Source organism: Ictidomys tridecemlineatus, unplaced genomic scaffold (genome assembly GCF_052094955.1).
Source record: "Ictidomys tridecemlineatus isolate mIctTri1 unplaced genomic scaffold, mIctTri1.hap1 Scaffold_40, whole genome shotgun sequence".
Lineage (NCBI taxonomy): Eukaryota > Metazoa > Chordata > Mammalia > Rodentia > Sciuridae > Ictidomys > Ictidomys tridecemlineatus.
In genome coordinates this window covers 95,261-116,095 of record NW_027522604.1, presented here as the reverse complement: position 1 = coordinate 116,095, position 20,835 = coordinate 95,261, and the positions used below count along the sequence as shown (strand labels likewise).

Genomic DNA, 20,835 nt, shown 5'->3' with positions numbered 1-20,835 from the left:
AATTGTGTTTCAGTTTAGTTACTAAAATCATTTAATTTGTGAAGCAGTAGTGTTTCAACCTGAAAATATTACTGCTATAGTTGTAATTATTGTCCAGTGACTCATCCCCTCCCACACTAGAAAGTAAATTTAAACAACTAATTTGTGAGATACAGATTGCTTTGTGTTAACTGCTTCAAGATAAAATCACCTTTTTTGGGGGGGGTTGGTCAATCAGGTCTGAATTAAAGCTAAGCTGACGACAATGTTCAATTTAAGTTTGTTTAATGCTGATGAAAGACATTCATATAAAGCATCCTCTTTTTTTTTCCATATAACCCCATTCTTTGGTGGCAGCTGGGGTTGTGGCTCAGTGGTAGAGTACTTGCCTAGCACAGGCAAGGCCTTGGGTTTAATCCTCAGCACCACATAAATAAATCGAGGTTAAAAAAAAGCATTCTTATGTGAAGGATGCTAAATATTTCTTCATATAAATTATCACTTTGAGGGGCTGGGGTTGCATGTGAGGCACTGGGTTTGATCCTCAGCACCACATATAAATATAAAGGTACTGTGTCCATCTACAACCAAAAAAAGTTTGTTTTTTTTTAAATTATCACTTTGATATACATATTTTATAGTATGAGAAAACAGAAAGAACAATGTATCAGTTTTGCTACATTTTAATAGTAGATTTTAAGGGAGCAACATCAAACATCAGTAACATCAAACAAAAAGGTACTGAGCACTCCACAGGGTACAGAGTAGAGTGCTGCCAAGCACCTTGGAAAGTTTACATGACATGGAGAAGATGAGGCCCTTCTCTTGAGAAGTTTACAGTCTGGAAATTTTGACTACTCAGAGTTTCGGTTGAGTGAACATTTTATTAAGGCAAATTCTTCATTTCCTAGAACTACTGTATACTGAACTATTTTTGCACTTGTGAAATTAACCCAATCCAGATGAAAGAAAAGACTAAATTTGGTTGAGAATTCTTTCAGGCTCATATAGTTTTATTAACATTCATCTAGTAAACAAAACTGACCTAACAGACAACTGAAAAATTAAAGACTAGATCTCTTGAAGTGCAAGGGCTAAAATAACTGTTATTCGTTTTAAAAAGCAAATTGATGCCATGATTAGGGTTTACACTAGTTTAAAAATAGGTCAAGTATTGCATTCCCTTCATGCATTGTTCATTTAAAATAGTGAATATTAAAATACATGGGTTCTACATGTAACCCACAAAAAAGCTCCTCACAAATCTTTATTTTCTGTGTATCAAATATCCACCTTGTGTACTATGACAGTTTTATTTATGTCTCATCAAGTTAAAAGTAATGTAAATAGTGAAATTATAATAGGCTAATAACCTGCATATTTTCATATGAATGTCAATATATCTAAATAGGAAATAAATGGCAGTCGTATCTACCTATATTAAAAAAATAGAATATCTTTCCAAATTTTGCATACTCATCACTTTATAAAGACAAGGTATGCAGGTTTTAAGGTTTCACAATCAGTTGTCAGAAAAACAGCAGTTGTTCCTGCAGTATCTCATTAGCATCTGACTCAATTATTTTTAGATGACATGATTTAGACGACGTAAACCCACTCAAAAATTTGTAATTATTCTGAGAGAGATAGTTTTAATGTTAACCCTAGAATCATTTAATGTTAACCGTAGAAACAATAGCAATGTGATATAGAACAACTAATCAACATGACTAAAAATATGCTCACTTTCAGAAAAACAATCTGGTCATCTGGAAAAAAATCACAGCTACAATCTGGGGAACACTCCCATATAAGATATTGATCTGATCAAGGCACACTATTTCTAAGTAGAACTATCAGATGAGGGTGAATTTAGGCCAGCTCTAACGAACAGCCTAAAAGACAGACCATAACTGATCCAATTTCCTTTCAAAGCAATCTAGTACTATCCTACCCACTTCAATTCAAAAGTTTGAAGTTAATTCAAATCAAAAGACCATATTGGAGCAAAAGTGAGCAAATGTGTAAACTCTAGCACATTCTTATTGCTGTATTAAGTTTGAAGATGAGCATACCTACCACAGCAATATTGTTCCAGGAAGCAGGGTAGGAACAGTTGTAAATTAGGAAACAGACTATTAATTGCACAATTAATAGAAAAGTAAAAACAAGTTTCAAAATCTACAATAAATCTGTATCTAAAGGAGTCATAACAATGAGGTGCTGGACTTTAGTTCTGTGGTACAGCTTTGCAATGGACTCACTGGCCTATAGATATGGTTCACTTCCTGCCTCCTGAAGGATGAATATGCTACACAGAGCTATGATGGTTTCTACTGAGTGGTAAAATTCACAGAAATTCCACATTACTCATGTCAGAATCATTCCTTGTGCAAAGTTTGATGTAGATGAAGATAAAGTGGTTTCTTGGTCAATAACTGCAATTTCTTTTAAAGTCAGTGGGTTTCTTGTATCTGTAACCACAATAGATTTAAAATACTTTGATGATTGATCTACTCCAATGTTACATTCTCGATAAGAGGGACTAAGAAGAAACATGAACTAGTAACCATTAGAACAGTATGAATCCTATATGTATATCACTTACAGTTCTATTACAGTTGGCCCAGGTTTAATCTCATCCATCTCCATGAAAGCAAAACACTTGATGCTGGTAAACCTTTTTTAGGCTTGTAGTGTTTGAATTCAAAGAAGATAGCTGCACCTAAGGAATTAAAACAAACAACATAAGCCAGAGACCACACATTTCTTATGTGTCACCAGAAGCCTATGATTTTACAAAGTAACATGTGTCAAACAGTCTGATGACACAACTGTTGATAACTCACTGTGGCTGTCACTCCAAGCTCTGGTACTAGCATGTCTGAGTGACATTTCTCCATATCATTTAATTCTACAAAGTACAACAAAAATGTATAGCAAGAATGTAAGTTATGTACACAGGTAGAATCATAAACTACCAAAGAATATAAAATATTAAATACCACAAGAAAAACAGAAGTTACTTAAGTATCAGCAGTACCTATAGAAATGGTTTCAATAAGCACCTGTATTAGATAGAATAGAAATTTAAGAGTTCCTTTAAAAAAAATTCTACCTTATATCATTTCTCTCCCTCCTGAAACCACGCCCAGATTGTCCTTTCCATATTCTTACAAACTAACTGCCAGTTATAGTATCTTTTTACCCAATGCATCTTATTGAAAGAAAAAAAAATAATTCTTTAACTGTTAGAAAGTAATCATTAGGTTCCTAAAAGGACTTAAGGTAATTATTAGGGAACCTGCTTCCTTAACTCTGTATTATGAGAAAAACTTCCCTATCAAATAATATTTAACCACATTTATTACACAACTAGATAATGCAACTGCTAATTCTCATATTTTAAAAAAATTTTTGATTTGACTTTAAGTCAATATTCATAACTATGTGACATAAGATCTTGTGTTAAGGATACTATGAACACAAACCCAGATAAGTACTGTGTCCTTAAGAAGTCAGTAACTGATAATTACAAACCTTTGGTTAATTTTTCAATATGCTTCTGGAGCTCAATGTCCACATTAAAATGAACATATGTATCTTCTTTTCTTGAAGCCACAGGAGTATCTTGCACAGGAGTTAAATCTATGTCATTCAGATCTGGAGAAACAATTAAGTTTCTGCTTATGAGCATTCACATATACAGACGGAAAATATAGAAACTGCAAAGGTTACAGTTCCTAAAGAGGCATGGAAAGAGCTGAGAGGAGATTCTCAGGCTAAGAGATTCATATTTGGTGTGAGCAAGTATGTGAGAGTTGTTAAAGTTCATGGGGTATGTGGAGATAAATGAATATAGACTGGATAGGAGACCTCATGAAGGGGACAAGGAAGCCTTTACATGGCCCAAGTGGACAAAACTTGATCTTCATAGTGAAGTGGTAGGAAGCCTTTACATGGCCAAGTGGACAAAACTTGATCTTCATAGTGAAGTGGTAAAAAGAACAAACATGTTTTTTTTTCCATAGGGAATATCCCACTATATATTTCTATGCCAAAAAAAATCTGGAGTATATAATTTGCCACAATGGAGCTCTGCCACCAATTTCTAACTTTGATCAAGTATATGACTTATTTAGAAAAGCCTTTAAACCTAACCTTATCATAATTTCCCTGTTAAGAACCAAAAATGGATGAGAACAGCCAACAAAAACCCTTTGGTTAATGAATAATTTTTCATATATATTATCTAAATTCTGGTTATACTGTTTACAACATACCCTGAATTTACAACAACCAGATGGCACGTTATATATAGTTTTAATTTTCCGGGTTTAAAAATCTCAGTTTAGTCAAATTCAACATGGACTCATCTAATAACTCCTCAGTGTTTATGTGTTATTCATTTATGTGTCTCAAAAAGCTCAAAAAACAATTTAGTACATTTAATAATTAAAAAAATATTTACATAAAAATATTTCAGTATAACATATGCAAAGGTAATTTAACATTTACAACATCATTAAATATTTTTGTGTTTTAAGTATACTTTCTCAATGAGTATGCAGTTTTATAAATGGCCTATCAAACAATGTAAATATTTTCCGGTACACTATATATTTGATAACTGGTAACCTCGGAATTTAAAAGTGTACCAGTATTAGTGCTGTGGATTATGTTCTTTAAATAAATGTTTTTCTTTGTGGTCATATTTTTCTTTTAATTAGCACTAATGAACCCATGGATCTGACTTTATTTCTGCAATTGATAAAAGTTCCTCCATTTAATTTCAGCACCGATCTGTTCCTTTGGTGCAAAACTACAGATTAAAATAAGCCGTTTGTACTAACTATAGTTATTTCTGTAAAATGGTATAATTTATTGCTTAATCACATCATCATCCCACGGGATTGCTTTCAGGGCATGGATGTTATGGTTGCACCCTACTTCCCTGTCCCCTGATTTTCATCTGCCTCTGTAGGATTCACCTAAGTAGATACCTCAGTAGCACAGGAAGAAGAAGGGGCTGAAGCAGGAGAGATGGGAAAATAGGAAATGGGGCTTTGTGGAGAGAAATTAATATAGACTGGATAGGAGAAGGTGAGGGGTGCTATTGTTAATCTATATCCTGAAGACTGTAGCTGCTGTTAAGGACAATGTGTATGTTTAGTCTGCACATTAGATGGAATCTGAAGAGCAAAAATCTATACAAACTCAAAAGCAAAAGTGAGTGTATAAGTAGGAAATATTTTTTGTAAGTCTTTCGAACTATGTTCTGTTATGATCTCTTCTAGGATTTTGCCTCATTATAGAATGCATTAAAGTAAGTTGTCACATATACAAGACCATCCCCTGTCAAAAACTTTGTCCCATATGAGAAAAAACATAATGCAATTTGCCAGTTATTTACCCTTTATACTAACTGTAATATAGGGATCGATGCACTGTCCAGTGTCTTTCAGACCAATTTTCTCAATCCTGATAGTGAGTAATGTCATTCCCGGTTCTGATGGCAACCTTGGTAATAAAGTACCTGGCAACAGAGAAACCTCAGTAAAAGTTAGCTCCACCAACAATTCAGAGTAAATACTTTGACAAACAGAAGATATAGCCTACCTCTTAGGAACTAGCTAGGCATTATGTATTTTTATTTCCGAAATTCATGAACATCTGATGTTATACTTTTTTAGAAAAATATTTAATTTTACACATAATATATCTGCATTTCCCAACCATAAATCACCTTTAAGCAGAAATAATCATTTCTATAATAATAGTATATAGTATGTATAATAAAAGTATGTTAAAAAGATTACTTGAGGAAGCCCAATTATACATAATTGTATAATATGCTCACATAATATTTATATTCCATATGTACTTCTATATTATACTCAGCATCTTAATATGAAGTGGTAGAACAAAGACGAGAAAAGCTTTTAAAATACTTGTTATACTGTTCTAAAGTCTGAGACATTTAATATCAGAGTTGATCAATACATTCTTCTCTTTAGTTATTCCTAATAAAGAAAATAATTTACAATTTGATATTTATGTTTTAATTTAACTATATAGTCTAACTTCTATTCTTCATTCTATTTTGTATGAGTTATTCTCTCAGAAATTAGTACTATAGAGACTGCCATATAAAATGGCCATTTGTATAACTGAACATTTTCCCCAAAACCAACTAAAATTTTTAAAACTAAAAACCTACCCAGAACAACATGACAACATTCACCCACCAAGGACATATGAAGGAAGAAATCAACTGTTCAGTATGTTCCCTTTTTTGAAACTAGCAATAGAGAACAGATGCAAATAAGCTGATTTTAATCAAGTATGTATACAGAACCTCAAAATGCACTTAACAAAAGATTTTGGTTGATGTTTTTCAAGTTTCTATTCAACAATGTGTTATGCTACTTTTAATGATGAGTTATTTGAAATACATGAAGCAATAAACACACTACATTTGAAAATACACATTTGATTGATGGCAAATGTGGCTTGAGAAAATTTTGGGAGGTGATGGGAATGTTCTGAACTTGTATAGTGATGACAGATGCAAAACTCTATAGAGGTGTCAAAAATCGATGAATTTTATACTTACAGAAGGGAAATGTTATGAAATGCAAATTATACCTCAACAGTGCTGTTAAAAATGTATTACTTTCTAATTTAAACAAATATGAAGACAATACAGACAAATGCAATAATGGGAAGGCCTGGAGGCTGCAGTCCACTGTTGCATTAACAAACCTAAATGGGCTCAGGCTGATATCATTAAATATATACATAATACCTTTTATGCATCTTCTTTGATTGACAAATGAGGGTACTTTTAGAAGAGGGGCTTGTACCTGGACATCTGGGATGAACTTCAGAGAGTTAAAAAACACCTCTGAAATTTTATGAAAAATGTGAATATGTATACATTTATATTTATATACATACATATTCACATGTATGTATATCATATATGAATTTTTCTGCAGAAAAGTTCATTCTATTATGTAGTACATGGCTGTATAAATATGCTACAGTTTATGTACACATTCTTGTGTTGATAGACATTTGAATTACTTCAAGTGTTTGGATATAGTTAACAAGGCTATAATAAATACTCTTCTGAACATCTTCTGGTTCCCATAAGCACCCATTTCTGAAACAGAGGAATCACTAAGTCACCTGGCATGTTACCTCCATACCTACTATGTAATGACAATCCATTTCCCAAGGTGGTTGTGCCAATTTTTATTCCTAGCCCAAGTGCAGTAGTTTTCCCATTGCTCCACATCCTCACTAGGTACTGTTTTCTCAGATTCTTCATGTTAGCCAATTTTGGTATAAAGAAATCAATCATTTGAATTTGCATTCCTCTGAAGATTAATAAGGTTGAGCACCTTTTAGAATAAATCAAATATATGATTTCCTCTTTTCTGAAGTGTGTTCAATTATTTTGCTCGATTTTTTATTGAGATATCTATCTTATTGAGCTGTAGGAGGTCTCTATTATTTTGCTGGACAAATGTTTTACAAATAGCTTCTTAGTACTTTTCCTTTATAAAGACTTTTTGTTGAAGTAGAGCATATACATTTTAAAATGTACAAATTGTTAGTACAGTTTGCTGAACTTCCACAAAGTGAATACACCTGTATAACTAGTATCAGATCTAGGAAAGATATGATCAGCCTCCTGGGAGTGTCCTTCCCCCCACCATATCCAATTCACTCTTCCAAAAGATAGCAACCATTGCTAACTTCTAACACCAAGTATTAGTTTTGAATGTTAAGAATGACTTTTCTCTGCCATGGTGTCTTCTGATTATGATAAATACTTACTGCTAGTAATATCAAATTTCTTAATATCTTCCTTTACTATCAGTGCTTTTTATGTCATATTTAAGACAACTTACCCCACTCCAAAATCATAAAGGTATTATCTTGAAAGCATTTTATTGTTTTGCCATTCACACTTAATTCCATATGTCACACAGAATTATTGACTACAGTGTATAGTAGGGGCTTTAATTTCATTCAATTTCACATAAATACTCAATTGTCTCAGCACTACTCATTAAAAAGACTGACATTTTCCACCACTGATCTGCAGTCCCACTTCAATCATAAATCATGTGGCAATCACTTTCTGAGTTTTCTATTCTGTCTTACCGGACTGTTTATCCTCTTACCACTAATACAGTATCTTCATTCTATAGCTGCAATAAAAATTCAGATGAGTTTCAGAAAGAGTCTATCTTTATAAACTGCTTCTTCTAATTTATGAACTAGTATATATCTTTACATTTTAAAAATCATTATAATTATTTAATAGAATTTTATTTGACCTAAAAGCCTTCAGAAATAAAGACCTAGAGATCCAGGGAAAACTCCTGTTTTTATGTTTATGTTCCATGAAGAATGGATGGCCATGTAGAAATGACTGGAAAAGGGGGTGTGAGCTAATGGTAAAAGGCTGCCAGGGTCCCAGCAAGCCCTGTCTGGTCATCTTCTTGGCCTTCTTTCCTTCTGGACCTAAGGCAGGTCCTGTCTGGAATGAGGGTTTTTAAGAGAGGGGGGAAGGGAGGGTAGGGGGACAGGAAGGGAATAGCAGGGAAGGAAGGAAAGAGAGAGGGAGAGAGAGAGAGGGAGAGAGAAAGAGAGAGAGAGAGAGAGAGAGAGAGAGAGAGAGAGCACTTTCTAGGTTTTATGACTGGCTTTGGGAGAGAAGGGTGAACGGACAGGAGGGCAGGAGGAGAGCAAAGGCTTTGCTGCTGAGCTTGCTTTTGAGATTCCAATCTCCTTCAGTTAGAAGTTCTCAGCAGGCCAAACCCCACCCTTTGGGTTATCATATTCTGATCTGACCCTGCCCAACTTCCCCCTCTCCCTCCCTCCTCCTCCTTTTCTCCTTTTAAGAAGGGAATGTGTAGATCTTTCCATCTTTTAAGATCTTCTTTGATTTCTCTCTTTAGGGTTCTGTAGTTTTTATTGTATAGATCTTTGACTTCTTTAATTGATTCTCAAGTATCATTTTTTTGAGGTTATTGTGAATGGAGTAGTTTTCCTCATTTCCTTCTCAGAGGCTTTGTCACTGATATACAGAAATGCCTTTGATTTATGGGTATTGATTTATATCCTGCTCCTTTGCTGAATTCATTTACTATTTCTGGAAAGATCTACCTTGCTCTTGGATAGGCAGAATTAATATTATCAAAATGACCAAACTACCAAAAGCACTATATAGATTTAATGCAATTCCAATCAAAATCTCAATGGCATTCCTCATAGAAATAGAAAAGGCAATCATGAAATTCATCTGGAAAAATAAGAGACCAAGAATTGCTAAAGAAATCCTTAGCAGGAAGAGTGAAGCAGGGAGTATCGCTATATGAGACCTTAAACTCTACTACAGAGCAATAGTAACAAAAACAGCTTGGTTTTGGCACTAAAACAGACTGGTAGACCAATGGTACAGAATAGAGGACACAGAGACTAACCCACAAAATTACAATCATCTTATTTTAGACAAAGGTGCCAAAAACATGCACTGGAGAAAAGATAGCATTTTCAACAAATGGTGCTGGGAAAACTGGAAATCCATATGCAACAAAATGGAATTAAACTCATAAATCTCACCATGCACAAAACTTAACTCAAAATGGATCAAGAACCTAGGAATTAAGCCAGAGACTCTTCGTCTAACAGAAGAAAAAAGTAGGCCCTAATCTTCATCATGTGGGTTAGGCCCCAACTTCCTTAATAAGACTCCTATGGCACAAGAATTAAAACCAGGAATCAATAAATGGGATGGATTCAAACTAAAAAGTTTTTTTTCTCAGCAAAAGAAAACAATCCGTGAGGTGAACAGAGAGCCTACATCTGGGAGAAAATTTTTACCCCTCACACATCAGATAGAGCACTAATCTCTAGGGTATATAAAGAACTCAAAAAGCTAAGCACTGAAAAAACAAGTAACCCAATCAAAAAATGGGCCATGGACTTGAACAAACACTTCTCAGAAGAGGATATACAATCAATCAACAAATATATGAAAAAAATTTCAACATCTCTATCAATCAGAGAAATGCAAATCAAAACTAAGATACAACTCCAGTCAGAATGGCAGCTATTATGAAGACAAACAACAATAAGTATTGGAGAGGATGTGGGGAAAAAGGTACACTCATACATTGCTGGTGGGACTGCAAATTGGTGCAGCCAATCTGGAAAGCAGTATGGAGATTCCTTGGAAATCTGGGAATGGAACCACCATTTGACCAAGCTATTCCTCTCCTTGGACTATACCCAAAGGACTTAAAAACAACATACTACAGGGACACAGCCACATCAATGTTTATAGCAGCACAATTCACAATAGCTAAACTGTGGAGCCAACCTACATGCCCTTCAGTGGATGAATGGATTTTTAAAAATGTGGCATATATACACTATGAACGTTTTTTAAAGAGAATAAAATTATGGCATTTGCAGGTAAATGGATGGCATTGGAGAAGATAACGCTAAGTGAAGTTAGTCAATCCCCAAAAAACAAATGCCAAATGTTTTCTCTGATATAAGGAGGCTGACTCATAATAGGGTAGGGAAGAGGAACATGGGATGAATAGATGGATTTTAGATAGGGAAGAGGGGAGTGAGGGAAAGGGAGGAGGCAGGGGATTAGCCTCCTAATGAATGTGGAATGAATGTGATGGACATCATTATCCAAAGTACATGTCTGAAGACACATATTGGATGTCAACCTACTTTATATACAAACAGAGATATGAAAAATTGTGGTATATATGTGTAATAAGAATTGTAATGCAAAAAAAACAAGTATATGTATAACGTGAATTGGCATGAACATACTTTATACAAAGATAAAAAAAATGTGCTCTATATGTGTAATAAGAATTGTAATACACTCCATTGTCGTGTATTTAAAAAAAATAAAATCAATAAAAGAAAAAGAAGGGAATGGGGAGTGGGTAGGGAAAAACTGTGGAATGAAACCAAATTAACTTTTCAATGCACATATGTGAATATACTATAATGAAACTCATCATTTTGAATATCTATAACATACTAATTTTAAAAAATGTAAATAAATAGATCAGTAAAGTAGATGAAAGGGAACAGTGGGAGGGAGGATGGGGAGGGTGAAGGGACTGAATTGGAGCAAATTATATCCCATGCATTTATAATTAGTCCAAATGAATCTAATGTCAAGAATAACTATTATGAACAAATGAAAAAAAGAATAATGACTTCACTGTTTTTATAAAATGCATTCTCATAAACAATTCAATTGAGAGAAATGAAAAAAGTAAAAGAGAATGTACAATTCAACATCTCACCAACCATAACAATTATTAAGTCAATCTTCCATCTTTTTCCCTAATTTCAAGATTGCTCCAGTTTCCTTTTCCTTTTGATATTCTTTTATTTCTTTCAATAAAGGTTTATTTTCTACATAAAATTCTTATATTTCTTTTGTTGAATTTATAATAAGGTCCTTGATATTATTTAATACTACTATAAATATTATAATAGTTCATTTTCTAAGCAATTATTACTTGTTTGAGATAAAATTGATTTGTCTGTACAGATTTTCTATCCAGGAACCACATTATCTTATTAATGAGTTATGAATAGGTTTTTTGCATATATTCTCTATATATTCATAAATGTGCAAATAAAGAACATCCCCCCTTTTATATTTCATTTTCTTGTCCTAGTGCAGTAGCTAGAGCTTCCAAAACAATGCTGATGAAAAGAAGTAATAGACACTCTTGTTTTGTTCAAATTCATCATTAAACGATTTTGGGCTGTAAATGTCATGTAGCCATGTTTTATCAGGTTAAGGATGTTTTTCTGTTCTTTGACAAGAATTGTTTAAAATCAAGGCTGTATTTCAAATTTAACTGAAAACTTTTTCTGCATTGTTGACAACTTTATGAAATCTTTCCCCTTAATCTGCTAATGTGAACTACCTTGATAAATTCTGCTAACAATAATTTGAAAAATCACTCATTAGTTCATGGAGATTTTCTGAATTATTTTCTACAGCATCCTATGTTTATTCAGTCAATCTTCATATGGCAGTTACTTTATTTCTAACTTTTTATCATTATAAAAAACACCTAAACAGAGAATCTTGTGTATATGCAAATGTTTCCTCCTCTTTTTCCTGTATTTTGGGGGTGCATCTTCAAAGTAAATTCTCAGGAATGGGATTGCTAAGGAAAAAATATGTACTTATATGTTGTTAGAGAATGCTCAATTCCCCTCCAAAGGAACCTCACCATTTTTCTGTTCCCACCAGTGATTAATAAGTACCTATTTCCCCTAAGACTCACCAACAGTAGCTTTAATTTCTGTTTTTTATTAAAAATAAAGTTGAGTATCTTTTTATGTTTAACGGATGTTTTTTAAATGTGTGTGTGTGTGTGTGTGTGTGTGTGTGTGTGTGTGTGTGCACGCTCGTGCGCTCGCTCATATTGTCTGTTCCTCTCATGTATTCTGCTTTGGTTATTACAATTAAAATTTTTCTTTATATATTAAGAATGTTGGGTTGGGATGTAGCTCAGTGGCAAAGTGTCTGCCTTGCATTTGCAAAATACTGGATTCAAACCCCAGTTCTAAAAAAGACAAAAAAAGAACCCACCCCACCCCACCCCCCAAAACCCCCAAGAATGTTACTTCTTTTATGTATTACCTCTTTACTACCTTTTTTGACATTCAAAAGATGATTGCTTTACAACTTTCAAAGTCTTTTTGATGTTAAGATTATTTTTTTCCAAGTTGATATTAAACTTGTTGTTACTTTGGGGTGAGTCAATTTTATAACCTGTCATCATCTAGGTCTTTCAGTTGAAATGGTAGGGCTGATGCTACATTCCTTACCAACAATCTTTTTGCCTGAGACTACACAGTAAGGTTTAATGTAATCATTATGCTTCGAATAATTTAATATGGAGGCAGTGATTTCAAGTCTGAATTTCTTGTTTAATTCAAGGTAGAATAGCAAACATTGTGTTCCATTATGAAGGAAGCTGAGTGTAATTAAGATCATAGATTACATAGAAAGGTGCCTATTTAAGGTGTTTCAGAATGGTCTATGATGTGCTCTCTCTCTATGCATGGTCAACTCCTACATACTCAGTGAGTCCTAAATCTGACTAGATTTATTGAATTCCCTCAGCCCTTCTTTTTTGCCAACCTATGACATTGGTGCACATCTCTAATCATAATCATGTGCTTTTGGCTCTGTCTTGCTGACTACACAATAAGCATCCTGAAAGGTGTGGGAACTGTTACTTTTGTAGTATGCACAAGGAATAAACAGATCTTTGTTGAAGAAATATTTTATTGAATGAATGACTGAATTTTCAGTTCTAGAGGTTATCATGCTCTAGTAAACAAATGGCTAGAGAATCTATATCAATGAGTGAAGAAATAATAAACATAAAAGAAGATCAAATGCTAAAATAATACCATACCATCTATATGCATGTTTTTGCATCAAAGATAAAACCATGATAGTTGTAAATTGAGCCAATTCATTAAAAGGAAGATTTCTAAGTGAAGAATTAACATATCCAATTACATAGTGTAATATGAGAACAAGTCAACTACATTCATAAAATTCGAAGACTAACAAGGATAAGAAAGAAATCACTACACACAATCCAGTGTAAACTGTGCTATTCCAGCTAGATCATCTGCTCTCAGATCTAGAGCAAAGATCAGAAGAAATGTTCTTCCACATGGAATTGCTATGTAAATAAGAAATAGCTAACACTTGTGAGTATTTGTGATGTGCCACATACTATCCTAATCCTCTCATCTAATCCTCACAACAATAGTTTAGTTCTATTTTTCAGAGGTGAAAAGTGAGGCATAGAAAAACAAATTATCCATAATCACACAGAAGTTTGGCTACAGAGTCCATGCTTTTAACCATCATGTCTCATTTTAACATCTTTATTTTAATTGTCCCTAAAGCCTTAAAAGGAACTGCAGGAGAACCTCCCCATCTCAAGCTTCTGCAAAGTTCCTTTTGCCATGTAAACATAACAGTCACAGGTTCCCAGGATTAGAATATAGACATTTTTGTGAGGCCACTATTTATGCCTCATACTTTTAAATATGGAAAACTCTAAATGGCTACAGCTGTCCAAACCAAGTTTTCAATAACATCCCATGGATGTTATTGAGCTGTCACTAAGAACTCCAAGTAAGGGAGTGATTAAAAAAGAGTAAGATTTGAACTTTGTACACTGGGCAATGCACATTCACAGGAATGGACAGAGACTGAGCAGCCCAGATAGCAATATGATAGGTCTTTAACACTCATATAGCAGTGAGCAGCAGGACTGTGTTCATTTGGTTAATTCCACTTTCAGTTTTTACTGCAAGACAAAGGAAGCCATTGGTAGCTGGTGAGCCCCAAGTTGTACTGAACACAGAAAGCATGTCTTTTTCTGACTTATCTGCCCCCAACCACCTCTTATGCACCAACCAGAGCAAGCATGCTCTCACTGGTGTCAAAAAGAGTTGGAAGGAATTACTCAATTCAGTGTGATTTTCTGCGAGAGGAAGATTCTAAGCCTAAACCTAAAGACAACTCTGATAAAGTAATGACAATGAATTAGAAGGTTTGGAACCATTTTACCACACTACTGTAATAGGGGATACCAAAAAGTCCATCTTGTTGATGGAAACTGTTTATTAACAGGTGGTACTTGGGTAAAAACTCAAGTTGTTCTATTTCATTGTGCTTCATCTGTGGAAAACAATTTGTGAAGGTAGCTATGGATCCCCCAAATGGCTGTTTGTTAAACATAGACAAGTTCCCTCAAGAATGTTTTAAAAACTGTGTAAAAGCGTCTGACCTAGCCAAGAATGTTACAGCCACTGCCACTGTGGAGAGGAAAGGGAATTGTGCAAGTAAGGCCTCGGCCTCTGCTGGGCACCCCACAGCACTGACACAGACCAAGCAATGAAGCACCACTCTACCTGCAACAGGTACAGAAAAACAATGGGAGAACATCTGAAGCCCCCCACCCCCTGCCCATAACTTCTTTGTTCCAAGAGGATGCTGAGAAAAATGAAGGTCTAAGTATCAAGTAGGATGGCCATAGAGATCATGGAGAATCAGACAATGAAAGGACCACCAGCCTGAGGATGAGTCTGGAGTGACATGGATATGAAGGTCAATGGGATCCTTAAGACCCTGTCCTCACATGCAGAAGAGGAAGTCATTCTTTTCTTTCAACTTTTTTATTTTTGCTTTTTAAAAATTTCTATTGTTTATATCTCATATCATACTATAAGGACAATTTCTAGTCCAAAATTGGAAATGGCATGACAGTCTTCGTTCCAAAATAGTACATCATTTTCTAGGTCAGAACATTAAAAGAGGAAAATTACCAAAGATTATATTTTTTAAAACACTGATTTGAATTTGCTTTTTACATGATATTGTACAAATGTTTGTCACAGGCATTTACTTCAATAAGAGGTGAGTCAGTCTTCATTTTGCCTTGGTGCTTGGTAAATTAAATGTCATGAATAAGGAGTACAAAATTTGTTGTCCATACTTTTAGGACAGAGATGAACCTGATATCTAAAATGTAAACTAAGCATTATCATATGTGTGTGATTATATATTTATGTCTTCTTTGTTTTAGATTTATCATACTTGTAATTAAATTCAGATGTTTGATACTACAAATTCAAAGTCTGTCACACACATTTTTTAAGTGCACATTTCTTTGTAATTTTAAAATCCAATAAAAATGATATATATAAAATAATATTTTCTATTATTTTGGGATAATTTTAACATAATTTAAAATAATGGTATTATCAAATCATTATTTGGTCATAACATTTTGTAAATGGCACAAAACATGAAATGAGTCTTAAAAATCTAGCAAGAGAAAAATTTTGCAATTTGTACTGCACATCTGCAATTTGTACACACATACAAATTGTGTGAAAATATGAAAACACATGCACAATTTCTTTTGGTTGGTAACTGATTAGTAGTTGAGAAACTGGTCCAACCTTTCAAGATAAAGAGTAAAATCATAAGAAGTTTGTTCACTTTGAAATTATATTAAAAGTTTGATAAAAATCTTAGGGGTCATTAGCATTCAAATAATAATATTTCTAGGTCTGTGAAAAATTATACCTGATTAAAGTTGTTTGTATATAAGTTATATGAATATATTCTTGTTTTTATTTTCTTTATTGACTGGTACTAGAAATATGTATTTTTCTGTGTTCAGAAATATGTGATTTGGATAATGGCTGAATTCTTAAGTGTAACCATCATATCTGGAAAAAATAATAAATACTCTCACAAAACCTAAGATGAATCAGTGGGTATATGCTTCATACACAGATGCCATTTAGCATGCAAGGAAGAGTTACTACAGGTGTTGGGTTAAAATTTGAGTGGCCAGAGGACTTTCAAGACAAAGCAGGCCAGATGTTGCTTAGAGCCTTGATGAAGAGCATACTCAATAGAAATTTCCTATAAACCAATTTCTGCAAAGCTCTGGAGAAAACCTTTTGACTTCAAGTGACAAGATTCATGGATTAAAAAAAACTTAGCCAGACTTAGTGGTGCATGCCTGTAATCCCAGGAACTTGGCAAGTTAAGGCAGGAGAGGCCAGCCTGGGCAACTTAGCAAAACCCTGTTTCAAAATAAAAAAAAAAATAAGTCAAAGAGCTGGGGATGTAGCTATGTGGTAGAGCACCCCAGACTTCAATCCCCAGTACTACAAACAAACAAGACAAATTATAAAAAAGAAATCTTAAAATGTTTCCAAAACTGCTTGAGAGTAATAGAATATTAACAAGCCTTAAAACTATTGAAAAATAGCTAGGAGAACTTCCAGATAACATTGAATGGTATTTTCCTTTCCTTTCAATATAAGTACATGACTGGATAAGGGACTCTGGCTCTGATTGTTCGGCTCAGTCTGAGAATTTGAGACTTTGAGAGAAAGGAAGTGCACGGAGAGCCAGAGTTTAACTGCACACTTTGGTAGTATTTACTGCTTAACCCTAAATATATTCTGAAATTCTGTGAAATAAGGATGCCCTAATATTCATGGAACAGCAATGAATATTTTGTTGCAGTTTTCAACTTCCTATATGCATGAGTAAGAAAAACACTGCACTTTAGCTGAAAATGAAATCCATATTTGCTTAACTCTCAAGTTCAACTCAGAATTGAATATTTATGCAGGAAAGAAACAAGTACAGGCTTGATATTAAAGAAGTAAGATTCACTCTTCATTTTGAGTTTCAAAAAACAGTTTTTGTACATATCTAAGACTATATAAAAGATGAATAACCAATACAAATTTAGAATAATGTTGAGATTGCTAGGCTTATGTTTAGGTCACTCAGAAATGTTTTTTTAAATTTTGTCTAAAATTGTGTCATGGCTATTTGTGCATGTGGTACTAGGAAACAAATGTAGGGCTTCACACAGGTGAGGCAAGCACACTACCACTGAGCTACATCCCTAGTTCTTTCTATTTTGAGACAAAGTCTCTCTAAGTTGCCCCCACTGGCCTCAAACTTGCAATCCTCCTGCCTCAATTTCTTAAGTAGCTAGGATTATAAGCATATAATCCTGATCAGCTATTTTTTTATTTGTATTACTTTGGTTTATCATTTAGAAGCTTTAATATTCAAAATGATAAATAAGTTTTCAGGTAATAAATAATAGGTTATAAATTTATATCCTCTATTTAAATGAAATCTACTGAGATTACCTTAAGAAAATTAAACTACTATTTGTACTTAAGCCAGTTAGTGTTTAAAGCAGTACACAAAAGTTACTGTTTGTCTTATGAGAATTGAAGGCTTTGAAAATGATATTAATGTCAAAGAAAGGTTTAACAATTTTTTATTCTTTTCAAGAAAGGTTGGATAAAAATTCATTTTTAATTTTAAATGGGAATAAACTACTCTTGGTCATACCATAGTCATATATTATACTTCATCTCATTAGATTAACAGTAGTAGTGTTTAGCATGTGTGTTTGTCAAAACTCATAAAGCTGCACACTAAAAAAAGATGCCTTTTATATATGTAAGGGACACCTTAATCAATATTTTTTCAAAAGATCATAATAAGCTAGATGCTATGGCACAAGCCTGTAATCCAGGTGACTTGGGAGGCTGAGGCAGGAGGATCCCAAGTTTAAGACTAATCTCAGCAACTCAGTGAGGCCCTCAGCAACTAAGTGAAATCCTGTCTCAAAATGAAAAATAAAAAGGGCTGAGGATGTGGCTCACTGGTAAAGTACCCCTGTGTTAAATCCTCAGTACCAAAAAAAAATACAACAAACTTACAATTATATAAATTACATAAAATAAAGATAATAAAAATGTTATAATTCTTAGGAGCACCCTGCCATGATAATATAGACACAACAGCCTTATCATGAATGAAATCTTGGATGTCCACAGTATAACAATTTTCCCCATTCTACAATTAAGTTAAAGGTCAAATTGTCCTTCAATGACATTTTTAATTTTATAATGACACAGGCCCTGGAAAATATGATCGAAAATCAAATATAGCCAATTGAACTATATGTACTCTTTCTTACTTTGAGGAAAATAATTCAGGGAATAGAAAGGTTTAGTGAGCTTTCTGTATCTCTGAAATAAAATACCAAAATGCTATATCAGAATACAAAAATCTAATTACTTTGGGCTTAATCTTTCATAGCAAATAGACTTAATTTACAGAGTTTCTTTTCAACTCAGCAACCTGAAACCCATAAAGACCTTAATCTGTCCATTTCATGACTTACATCATCTGCTTCAAGGATCTTGTTTGCTACAGAAGTATAGCTAGTGAACAAATAATCAAACCAGAAATTTATAGAACTGGAATCTATTTCAAGTACAGCATGTGGTTTGAAAAGGAAATAAAAAATACAGAAAAATTTTAGCAAATTTATTTACCTCATCATCTCAGCAATCTTGAAATTTCCTACAAATATGACAAGTAAAATATAGCTCTTTCTTCATAAGGACAAACAGATTGGAAATAATTACCTTGTATCAAAGAAACACTAACAATAACATTTTATAGTGACTGTAATTTTTCCAATAACCCTATGGTGTAGGACTGTTAGCACCATTTAGAAGTGATAATGAAAATACAGTAGCCACCACTACCCCAGCAAATGAAAAGTATCATGCCAAATGCTTTGTATGTGGTGCCTTAATTTTCATTGTAACCCTATGAATTAGGCATTGTCAACATCTCCTTTTATAAAGAAAAAAGTACAGTCACTCAACTACTGATTGGCAGATGTTAGACTCAAAAGCGCAGGTATCTTGTTTGTCTAAGCCTATACTGTTTATATTTCAAACGTCTTCTACCAAAGAGTATTTAAATTACTGGAATATGACTTTAATTATGAAGTTTTCTGGATGATATGTATATTATATTTAATTATACCATAAAGCATAAAAAATGCATCACAATAGTACAGTGTTATTTCCACACTTCCAAAAAATGAACTAGTTCATCAGAAGTAAAAACTGTGCACTGTATAAGAACAGAAGAAATTATAGAAGTGGAAGAGGCAAAAAATTCACTCAGGGTGCTTGACTAGGGTATTTTACAACCTTGTCAAGATCTTCCACAAATAAAAAGAACTTGCTATGTATTCTTTATTTCCCTGTTAAGGGCAACTGTATAGTATCTGTTCCTCCAGGTCCAGGTTTCACAATCATATATGATTATTTAAAGAACAGCTAGATATATAAAGAAAAGAATTAACATAGCAAACAGTTACTCTAGAAAGCCTACTTACAATGTTGGTCCATGGCTAGAATCTGGGAACCTGGATTTCAGCAGGATTCCCATCATGCCCTGTTAAGAAGATCACTGTGCCTAAACCGTCCATGCAAACAATATGGTTTGTGCTGAACACTTGCTTTCTTCCTGGAGTCTTTAGTTTTGGTTCATGCTAACCCCAATAAGTGTCGTGTGCACTGAATCTCTACAGTGTTTCCCCAATAGACAATATTTTTCATTTTACAGGTGTGAAATAATGTTGAGAGAATCAAGTACATATTTGACTCTGCTGGGAGAGGACTCTTAGAAGTTTGGTTTCCTCTGGAATTTGCCTGTGTGCTTTTACCCTTTGCTAATTTTGTTCTTGTGTTTTCTTGTTGTAATGACTCAGAATACAACTGTGAGTACAGCTATATGCTGAGTCCTGTGGGTCTTCCTAGCCAATCACTAAACCCGGGATGTTTTGAGGATCCCTGACACAAATAGTAAGATACTTTCACAATAAACCATTAGCTACCGCTATCAGAATGGCCATGATAATTTGCTTAAGATTGGCAAACCTGGAGATGTTTTACCCGCCACTAACAAGTACAAAAGTAAGTTCCAAACACCTGACCTTGAATTATATAATGTACATTTTTTGTACCCACCAGGCACTCTAGCAGGAAAAGAATCAGGAGACCCTGCTCCAGCACCACCTTCTTCTTCATCTTCTTCAAATTCCAAATGCTCTTCCTCACCAGGGGCTGAAATTCTCCTATATAAAAAAGGACAGAAAAATTAGTGAGCTACTCCACTTAATACACCAGCTAACCCTCATAGCCACTAACTTCCCAGATAAGATGCTGATTATTAGGTTAATGTTGATATAAATGTCAATGTCAATCATCTCATTGCTACCAATGGTATCAGCCATATCACCAATACCAATTTTGATAGGGAAAAAATACAGAAATATTTGAAAAACAGGCATAAAATAGATAATAAAATCAGAAGATAAA

General features: G+C 33.9%; 1 pseudogene; it reads right to left on the bottom strand.

Annotated features, from left to right (window-relative positions):
- Window positions 1-646: 646 nt before the first annotated feature.
- Window positions 647-20,585, bottom strand: LOC144373450 (axin interactor, dorsalization-associated protein-like; annotated as a pseudogene).
- Between the last annotated feature and the right edge of the window lie 250 nt (window positions 20,586-20,835).